This window comes from Hemibagrus wyckioides, linkage group LG09 (genome assembly GCF_019097595.1).
Source record: "Hemibagrus wyckioides isolate EC202008001 linkage group LG09, SWU_Hwy_1.0, whole genome shotgun sequence".
NCBI lineage: Eukaryota > Metazoa > Chordata > Actinopteri > Siluriformes > Bagridae > Hemibagrus > Hemibagrus wyckioides.
In genome coordinates, this window is record NC_080718.1 from 28,073,157 (window position 1) to 28,084,429 (window position 11,273).

The 11,273-nt window shown below is 35.4% G+C and overlaps 1 long non-coding RNA gene across 6 annotated transcripts; it reads left to right on the plus strand.

Moving 5' to 3' along the window:
* The first annotated feature begins 615 nt into the window (after positions 1–615).
* Positions 616–9,971, plus strand: LOC131359044 (uncharacterized). Of its 6 annotated transcripts, XR_009205721.1 has the most exons (7): positions 616–638; positions 5,003–5,109; positions 5,252–6,163; positions 7,710–7,796; positions 8,013–8,074; positions 8,639–8,802; positions 8,908–9,971. It is a non-coding gene; the product is annotated as an uncharacterized LOC131359044 (long non-coding RNA). The 6 variants fall into 6 exon arrangements; XR_009205720.1 differs by lacking the exon at positions 616–638 and having other exon boundaries at positions 792–5,109; positions 8,908–9,970; XR_009205722.1 differs by lacking the exon at positions 616–638 and having other exon boundaries at positions 803–5,380; positions 6,093–6,163; positions 8,908–9,962.
* The last annotated feature ends 1,302 nt before the right edge of the window (positions 9,972–11,273 follow it).

The following is an 11,273-nucleotide window of genomic DNA, read 5'->3' on the forward strand; positions in this document are numbered from 1 at the left end:
TAAACAATATTTAGCATTTCTGGGTTTTGGGGTTTGAATTTTATTTTTATTTGATTTTTTTAACAAAATTTACAGGTTCATCTGAAAGAAACAACCACCTAACAAAATGAACCAAGAAGATACCAGCGTTTAAGATAGACCTTATGGTAAAATATATATATATACACTTAACATTTGAAGAGTCATGATGTGGGGAGATACGTTTTCTGAATCTGAACCTTGAGCAGTAAAATGTTAGTAGCCTTCAGCACAATCCATGGATATAGGACTTCAGGGGATCTACCTGTATGAGGGTAGTGAGTACTGTGTCCACATTATTGGCTTTAAGACAAAATCATTTAATGTGGTTGTTGAACCCTGTCAAGAGCGTGTCTTGGATTATGTGTCATAGAGACACGTCACACTGCACCACTGAATAATTTATTAATCAAAAGCTAATGTAAATAAGTGTTTTTATCCAACTAGGTCTTAAGGTTCATTCCGCCGGGTTCTATATCCAGTTTTTGATTGGCTAGGATTAAAATATAGTGCTGTCATTGGAGAAGTTAAGTGGGTTGAGCTTAAACGCGGTATATAACAGGGGCAGTTTTACTTTCTTGTTTATTTTTCATATAGAGTAAGACGAAGCTTTTGTCAAGGTAAGGACACTTATCACTCATGATACCCAGAAGTGGTTATTATTATTATTATTATTATTATTATTATTATTATTATTATTATTATTATTATTATTATTATTTATGAAGTGTCCTGGGAAAGCTTTACTGCATAATATTTGTACTTTTTTATATTATAAATATAAATATAAATCATTTTGCATATAAAATTGTTATTTTCAAATGAATTACATGCCTGTATGATTATTGATTAAAGTATGATAAGTAAAGTAGCTTATTTATTTAAGTCATGTTTAGTGCTTATTATTATTCTTTATATTATGCTTGTATTTTTATTCATTTCATTTGATCCTTATTTGAGGCAGGACAATGGCATTAAACAATTGTCCACTGGAGAAATTAAAAGCTCTGGCAGAATATCTACATTTGTTTGTAAGAGACAATAACTTGGTGGTAGGGGCAGCCATCAGGTGCTGCTGTAGGAGTTGTAGCTGCAGCTTGGTTGACTGCAGATGGAGAGAGACCTCTAACCCAAGTTCTCAGGGATCTTCCACCTGAAATGGCAGTGGGACTCTCTGATGGTGGCAGTGCACTGCTTGAACAGTGGGTCTGGCCTGATCCGGCTGCCCTGCAGGAGAGGGTTATGACTGATGAAATCCTACAGAACAGAATTCTAAATTACCTTCAAAGTTTTTTTGAGCAACAACGCATGGTAGTTGTACCAGATTACTCTAAACAAAAAATACAAATTCAAACTAACATCTACTAATGTCTAACAAAGATATTTTGTACTTGGATAACTGGCACCCAATCACGCTGCTTAACTCAGATTACAAATTATTAGCGTCCTTATATGCCAAAAGATTAAAACCATGTTTAGAGGAAATCATATCTATCTATCACACAGTCTGGATTTATGAAGGGGAGAAATATTTCAAACAATATCAGACTGGTACTGGACCTTTTAGATCATTCAGATTTAGTAAATGAGGTGAGGAAATGAGTAAAATGATTTAAATGTGGAAGCTCTGATTTTGTTTTTAGATTTTTACAAGGCTTTTGACACTGTTGAGCACAATTTCATGTATCAGACCCTTGATAGGTTTGGTTTTGGCCCAACCTTTAAAAATATGGTGCACATATTTTATAATAACGTTTCAAGTAGTATTTCTTTATCCGTACACCTTCTCGTTTTGTGGAGGAATTAGACAGGGGTGCCCTATTTCCCCATTTTTATTTTTATTAGTGGCAGAAACTTGAAATCTTTATACTGTACATTGCTCCCAAATTAAAGGTATTGAGATAGGAGAGTTCACTTTAACTATTGCCGATGATACTTGTTTATTTCTGAAGAACAAAGATCAGGTCCCTATTATTTTGAATAGTAGTAAGTTAAGTAACTTAAGTCGTTCTCGGATGCTTTATCAGTCAATCACTGCAACAGTGAAATTATGGCAGTACACCACCTAGCTGACTCAAGTATATCTGGGATACAGGTTAAACAGGTAGTTAGATACTTGGGCGTTATAATTAGTAAATCAGCCTCAGAGAGAATTACAGAAAATTTCTCACATAGATTACAAAAGACAAGAAATATTTTCGATTGTTGGCTCCAAAGAAACTTATCTATTCAAGGTCGAGTGTTGATGTCCGAGGCTGAAGGGATTTCCAGACTTATATACCCTGCATTATCCCTTTATGTAGACTCTAATACGTGTTCCACATCTGACAAAACTTTATTTAAATTCATCTGGAAAGGCAAGACGGCGTACGTTAAAAGAAAAACTATAATTAGAAGTGTAATAGAAGGAGGATTAAACGCTATAGATTTTAATACCATTAATAGTGTCCTTAAAATTAATTGGATCAAGCACTGTCTTTGTGAGAATAGTTTTCCATGGTTCTCTATCCCCAATGTTATCTTTAAAAAATGTGGTGGTCTTCATTTTTCACTTGCCTGTGATTTCAAGTGCACTAAACTCCCTATTAATTTATCGAATTTTCACAAACAGGCTTTGGATGTGTGGAAATTGGTTTATAAACATAATTTCTCTCCCCATTCATTTGTTATTTGGAACAATCAATATATATTATTTAAGAACAAGACCATTTTCTGGAGTGATTGGTTTAACAAAGGTTTAATTTTTGTTACAGATCTATTAAATCATTTAGGTGATCTATATAAATTACACAGAATTTATTCGTCATTTTGGATTAAATGTATCTTCAGGTGAATATATAAAACTAATTCATTGTATTTCTCCTAAACTACTTCACCTTAATAAAAATGAGAAGATTTATAAGCCTGTATCTGGTTCTCTTCCAGCTCCAACTGCTGAGGGCCTTTCTATCAGGTATAAAAAATTCAACAACCATTATATTAGGAAGATCTTAACCAAAGAAAAAAGTGTTCTTCCTAAGGCGTTGATGAAGTGGAAACAGAATTATCCTTCATTTATTTTTCAGAATCCGTAGTCAGACATGAATAAATATGTAATTCCTAAAAAAGTCAAAGAAACTCATTTTAAAATAACGCATAGATATTATCCACGTCATGATTTTATTAGTAAGTTTAAAGAAGGGTTCTCATTATTATGTTGTTTTTGTAAAGAGGAGTCAGAAACTATCTCTCACTTATTTAATTAACGTATGTAATTATACCAAATTTTTCTGGTCCCAACTTTCTTTGTCTGTTTTTTAATTGTTTCACAACAGATATAGTGGTCTTGTTTTCGGATTGTGAAACTGGTATTTTGGAAATGGACAATATAATTAAAATTCTTGTTTTATTTGGGAAATATCACATACACAAAGCAAAATGTTTGTTAACTGTACCAAATGGTAGACTGTTTTCATTGATTTCAGTGATTCCCTAACTTCAATACAGAAGAAGCGTAAAGCTGTTAAGACATCTCAACTGTTGAAGAGGATGCTCGATGCATCAGATGTATAAAGCAAACTTTGATGTAAAATGTGGATTTACTGTAATAAATCTTTGTATGAATTTGTATTCCCCTATTATTATTCAAAATTATAAAAAAAATAAAAAAATTCTTTGTGCGGTTCGCTGCCTCTGACTACTCCAATTATCCAATCAAAGGACAGGAAATTGCTGACGTAATCGTATGCCTGTTAGATGGCCCCAGTGACGCCAACACGAAATCTGATTGGTTAATGAAACAATTGTTCTTATTGTTTACTCTCATAAGCATAAACATGAAATTAATCCTGAAATTAATCATCATTAATAAATCCTTTATTCTTCTGATAGTTTAAGTGAAATAAACAACATTTGGCATTTGTGGGTTTTGGGGTTTGGATTTTATTTTGGTAGTCTTTATATTTTGGCCGTGGTTTTATTACAAAAATTACAAGTTCATCTGAAAGAAACAACCGCCTAACAAAATTAACCAAGAAGATACCAGCTTTTAAGATGAAAAAAATGATGTTAAAACATATATATGTACACCTAACATTTAAAGAGGCATGATATGGAAAGATACACTACCAGTCAAAAGTTTGGACACACCTTCTAATCCCATGGTCTTTCCTGATGTTTATTTCCTTCTACATTGTAAAACAATGCTGAAGGCGGCCGAAATCCACAGTAATGTCCTTTGAACAGTGGATATTGAGATATGTCTGCTACTGATGCTCTGTAAAGCCTTCATAACGCCTCTAATCTGAGGTGCTGTTAATTGGTGATTTCTGAGGCTGGTCACTCTAAATGAACTTCTCCTCTGCAGCAGAGGTCAGTTTTGGTCTTGCTTTACTGGGAGGGTCTTCACGTGAGCCAGTTTCATCATGGTGCTTGATGGGTTTTGCAAATGCACTTGACAATACTGTTCTTGCAAGAACTATTCCAGAACACCTGACCTTCGTGTCTTAAAATAACAACTGACTGGTTTTTGTTGTCCTTACATATGGATTACTGAAGTCCTTGTGTGTTATTTCCTAGTTTTGAAATCTCCAGGATTGTTCAGGAATGTAGAAAATAAATCCCTAAACACAAAACACTGAAGTAGAAGGTGTGTCCAAACTTTTGACTGGTAGTGTACGTTTTCCAAATCTGAACCTGAGCAGTAAAATGTTAGTAGCCTTCAGGACAAGCCATGGAAATGGGACTTGAGGGGAAGTATGAGGGTAGTGAGTACTGTGTCCACATTATTGGTATTATGTCAAATTCATTTAATGTGGTTGTCGAACCCTGTCAAGGGCGTGTCTTGTGTCGCGTGTCATAGAGACACGTCACACTGGAAAGCACCACTGAATAATTTGCTAAACAAATCATATGTAGATAAATGTCTTTTCTGGAAAGTGAAAGTGTTTTTTATCTGACTAGGTCTGTGTCCTTTGTCCTTATTTGATTTTTTTCTTACATACAGTAAGAAAACATTTTTTTTCAAGGTAAGGGTACTGTATTATGATACTCAGAAGTGGTTCCATCGGAGCAGCCTGTGCTGGTGTGGGAAGTGTTTTTGGACAGTGGCAGGTTTGCTACACATACAGATTACCAGTAAAACAGAACTGTGGATGTTTGCTTCTGCATACAAAATAACTTTTAGAATTAATAATAAATAATAAATAATAATAAATAAATACAGAATTAATTTCTTGAATTGTGATCTTTTCAGGTGCTGCTGTAGGAGTTGTAAATGCAGCTTGGTTGAGTGCAGATGAAGAGAGACCTCTAATCCAAGTTCTCAGGGATCTTCCAACTATACTAATAGTAGACGTCCTCGGTGGTATCAGTGCACAGCTTGGTGGGAGGGTCTTACAGCCTAGATGCACTTTTCACCACTTTACACTGTGGATACACTACTAAAATTAATATAGACTTAAAATATTCCATATAACCTAGAGTCTGTCTTTACCTGAATGCTGCAGTCAAAACATGCTTACTAATTACTCACACACAAGTTATCTAAAACCCACACCTTCAGCTACACTACTCAATCACAGTCTTAATCTGAAATACTGAAAATGCCCTTGTGGTAACTAGTGTTTTTTTCATTTGTGTAGCTGTTTTGATTGGATTCTTTGTTTTCTATTCTGCAGCTTAGCTATTTATGTCAGTGTTTCCTGTTTGTAGTTGTTTCTGTTGGTATCTCCCTTTCGCTGTGTTGTGTTGTGTGGCTGGATTAGTTCATTACTGTGCTCCCCTTTCTCTGTTGTTTGGATTGTATGTTTGTTTCATTAGAACTAACATACAGCTAAAGCCTAGTTGTTCTTATTGTTTACTCTCATAAGCATAAAAATATCAAAATATATTTCACTTTCTCTGTAAAATGTCAGACTGTGTGTGTGTGTGTGTGTGTGTGTGCAAAATTCTCTTTCTCAAATCTCTTTCTCCTGAAATTAATCATCATTAATAAATCCTTTATTCGTTTTGATATTTCAAGTCAAATAAACAATATTTAGCATTTCTGGGTTTTGGAGTTATTTTCACCGTGATTTTTTTAACAAAATTTACAGGTTCATCTGAAAGAAACAACCACCTAACAAAATGAACCAAGAAGATACCAGCGTTTAAGATAGACCTTATGGTAATATATATATATATACACTTAACTTTTGAAGAGTCATGATGTGGGGAGATACGTTTTCTGAATCTGAACCTTGAGCAGTAAAATGTTAGTAGCCTTCAGCACAATCCATGGATATAGGACTTCAGGGGATCTACCTGTATGAGGGTAGTGAGTACTGTGTCCACATTATTGGTATTAAGACAAACCCTGTTGAACCCTCTCCTGTATCGTCACACTGCAAAGCACCACTGAATAATTTGCTAAACAAATCATATGTAGATCAATGTCATTTCTGGAAAGTGGAAGTGTTTTTTCGAGTTTTATCGAACTAGGTCTTCAGGTTTATTCTGCTGTGTCCTTATTTGATTGGCTAGGATTAAAATATAGCATTGTCATTGGATAAGTGGGTTGAACTTAAATGCAGTATAATACAGGGGCAGTTTTACTTTCTTTTATTTATTTATTTATTTTTTGACATACAGTAAGACGACACTTTTTGTCAAGGTAAGGGCACTGTATTATGATACTCAGAAGTGGTTATTATTATTATTATTATTATTAATAATAATAATTGTAAACATAAGCACCACTTTACAATTAGAAGATTACAAATGTTGGTTTTTGGTTTTTAATTAGTGCACTTTCTAATGATATTTACAGTTCTGTATTTTTAGAACACGGCACCTGCTGAAGGTTTTCAGTTAATAAGGGCATTAGGCAAGGTTGTAGCAGCTCCCCATTATTATTTTTAATCATTGTTATTGTCTATTAGGACTAGGAATAGTGGTTCTGAAGGTTTTAACATATTGGGAAAATACATCGTAACAAGTCAATCTGTGGATCACACCACTTTGTTTTTAAAAGATGAAAACTCAGAATAATATTTGGTTATTATGGTCACCTGAAATAAAGAAATAAGGGGGAAAGAACCCATTTATAAAAAAAAATAAATAAATAAAAAACTTATGGCTACAAAGGGACTGAAGTGGACTTAACAATATTCATCAGAGTTTTACTGTCCATGATGGAGAGTATATCAAGAAATATTTACCATAACATTTCCTTAGAAATTTCAGACAATATGATTCAATTAGTAAACAAGATAAACTTTAACTTTGTCTGGAAGGATGAGTGCAAGTACATTATGAAAGCTGACATGACGGACTCCTTGGACTCTTGGATGAAAAAAGGACTTGGATAAAAAAAAGTATATGGCCAGTAGCACATTTCATGCATGAAACATTTCATATCAGATAAAAACAAACTAACAAAACTTGATAACTACCACTTGTAATCTTTCTGCCTCCACCTAAGCTCCGCCCACAAAAAACGTCACAGTGTTTACTAACAGAAGAAGGGTCTACAATGCAGGAACAGGAACTAACTTGTTTCAGCGAAATATATCCCAAGTGTCCTGGTATAGTTTCCAGGTTTCATGCTACCTAGTAGGATATGTGTATATAGTAGTGTAGATAATAGATGGATGATTACTAAATGTTAATATTTACAAAGGGAGGTGGGTAACTTTCACTTTCAATTTATTGTTTTGTTTTTTTTTGCCAAGGTGACTATATAAAGCTCACAGTAAACACAGAAGCAGTGTATGAAACCTTCTTCTTCTTCTTTTGCATGAAAGACGAGAGCTTTAAAGGTAAGTGAGACATTGAATAGATAAATAACATTTGTTTTACTACTTTGTTTATAGCATAATTGCTGTACCAAATAAATATGATTAAAAAAAAAGCAAATAAAGAAATATTTAAATAAACATATATTTTAATTTTATTTACATCAAAGACAATTATTATTAAGAAGAAGAAGAACGCATTTTATTAACACATCATCATCCTATTATGAATATTTACAGTCCCAAGCTCAATCGTTAATAGTTAATAGAGGCAGAGAAAGACGACGACACTTTATTTAAAGGTAAGGGCACTGTATTATGATACTGAGAAGTGATTATTATTATTATTATTATCATTATTATTATTATTATTATTAATTATTATTATTAAGTGTTCTGGGGAAGCTTTACTATATATTAATTGTACATGTAAATATAAATAATTTTGTATATAAAATGTGCATAAAATTGTGTTATGTTCACAAAAACATGATTTACATGACGGTATGATCATTAATTAAAGTATGATAAGTTAAGTAGCTTATTTATTTAAGTAAGTCGTGCTTACGTGTTTGTGTTTATAGGTAATATATATTTTAATTTTATTATTATTGATATCATAAATGCTATTGTCTGTACCGCTTATCCGATCTATCATTGGGTCAAGGCAGGATACACCCTGGAGGGAGCGCCAACCCATCGCAGAGCACACACACACACACTCATGCGATCACACAGTACGGGCAATTTAGAGACTCCAATCAGCCTAGAAGCATGTCTTTGGAGTGTGAGAGGAAACCGGAGCACCTGGAGGAAACCCACCAAATGTATTTTTATTCATTTTCTCTGATCATTTTTTGGGGCAGGACAATGGCAGCAAACTGGCCGAATGCTATTAAGGAACTGATAAATACTGTGGCACGAGAGCTACGTTTGTTTGTAAGGAACTACAACATGGTGGCAGGAGCAGCCATTGGAGCAGCCTGTGCTGGTGTGGGAAGTTTTTTTGGCCCAGTTGGGACAGTGGCAGGTTTGCTACACATACAGATTACCAGTGAAACAGAACTGTGGATGTTTGCCTTTACATACAAAATAACTTTTTCAGAATTAATTTCTTAAAAACTGATCTTTTCAGGTGCTGCTGTAGGAGTTGTAACTGCAGCTTGGTTGACTGCAGATGAAGAGAGACCTCTGACCCAAGTTCTCAGGGATCTTCCAACTGAAAGAGCAATGGAACTCTACACTGGTGTCAGTGCACTGCTTGATGGGTTGAACTGGCCTGATCCGGCTGCCCTGCAGGAGAGAGTTATGAGAAATGAAATCCTACTGAACAGAATTCTAAGTGTCATTCAAAGTTTTTTTGAGCCACAACGCATGGTAGTTGTACCAAGATTACTCTAAACAAAAAATACAAATTCAAACTAATCTCTATCTTCTACACCTGTAGTGTGTGTGTGTGTGTGTGTGTGTGTGTGTACCTGTGTGTGTGTGTGTGTGTGTGTACGTGTGTGTGTGTGTGTACCTGTGTGTGTGTACGTGTGTGTGTGTGTGTGTGTGTGTGTGTGTGTGTGTACCTGTGTGTGTGTACGTGTGTGTGTGTGTGTGTACCTGTGTGTGTGTACGTGTGTGTGTGTGTGTGTGTACCTGTGTGTGTGTGTGTGTGTACCTGTGTGTGTGTGTGTGTGTGTGTGTGTACCTGTGTGTGTGTGTGTGTGTGTGTGTGTACCTGTGTGTGTGTACGTGTGTGTGTACCTGTGTGTGTGTGTGTGTGTGTGTACGTGTGTGTGTGTGTGTGTGTGTGTGTGTGTGTACCTGTGTGTGTGTGTGTGTGTGTGTGTACCTGTGTGTGTGTACGTGTGTGTGTGTGTGTGTGTGTGTGTGTGTACCTGTGTGTGTGTACGTGTGTGTGTGTGCCACAGAGAATCTCACTGTAAGAAAAAGAAATCCTGTATACCTTTACTATTTTTAGTTTTCTTGAGTTTTTAAACTAATAGTAGACATTCTGAAGACCTGACCTAAATGTAACCTCAGATGTGTGAAAATGTTCCTTACTGTATGATAAAGATTAAACAGATGATGATCATTTTACTATAAAGACTGTAACTAATCACATTTGTAATCATTTACTTATTATTAATTAAATACCTGTATACTTACTTAGGATTAATTAAATACATCTATAAATTATTACATAAGATGCATAAATGAAAAGGACTTACTATTATATTATTTTAATATTAATTTCCCTCATCTGTGCATGCATGGTGATGTAAAACATGCAGAAATCTTAGAAGTAAAAATGAAAAGCTCAGTTTGGATTCCAGGTTGTCTTTACACTTAATCCTACAATTACATTTATGGCATTTATAAAGTACATGCACCTTTATCCAGAGTACAAAAGTGATTTGTTCGTTCTCAATGAACATTCATTCACCGGCTCACAGACTTGGAATACCATCGGTCTCTCTTGGGATCTTTGTTATCCTAAAAATCTGAACAATGTTTATCTAAATTACAAAAGCTGCTGTTGCAAAAAATAACAGCATAACATTTCAGGGTCCTTCTTGTGTTGTAGGACTCAAATAACATTCATGAAATGTATCACCATCACAGAGACAGCGCTGGTTAAAATGGTACATGACCTGTAACTGGCCTCTACTCAGGGTTTTGTCTCCTTGCTGGTGTTGCTTGTCCTTAATGCCTCTTTTGACACCACTGATCACACTGTTCATACATTTACATTCATATTTACATTTCTGGCATTTGGCTTATCCAGAATGATGTTCAAGAGTGCTTTGAAGCCTCTCTTAATGAATACATTAACTCTGGTTCAGTAGGTCACAGACTTAGCATACCATCAGCCTAAAAAATAAAAATAAGAGCTAGTTTAAGTATTTCAAGAAGAGGTAGGTCTTCATCTATGGTTTTAAGACTCAGCTGTTCAGACATCCACCAATACCTACAATACAACCAATACCTCTTACGCTGAGAGATGGTGGACCAGTCGAGCAGTGTTAGAGGATCTGACAGAGCGAGGGTCAGTGTGAGGAGTAATAAGAGCTTTGAGGTCAGATGGAGCTGGTCCATTCTTGGCTTTGTAGGCAAGCGTCAGTGTTTTAAATCTGATGCAGCTACTGGAAGCCAGAGGAGGAGCAGCAGTGGGGTGGTGTGGGAGAACTTACGCAGATTGAAAACAAGTCGTGCAGCAGCATTTTGGATCATTTGCAGTGGACGAATTGCATTCAGAGGTAGACCTGACAGTAGAGAGTTGCAGTAGTCCAGTCTCGAAATGACCAGAGACTGAACAAGCAGTCTGAGTAGCCTGTGTGGATAGAAATGGTTGATTGCTTATGATGTAGAGATGAAACCAACATGAGCATGTGACATTAGCAACAGGGGAGAAAAAGGTCAGTTGATGGTCTATGGTTACCCCAAAGTTGCAAGCAGTGGCCGAAGGGGAGTTGTTCAGAGATAATGCAAGATCCTGGGCTGGGGATGAGC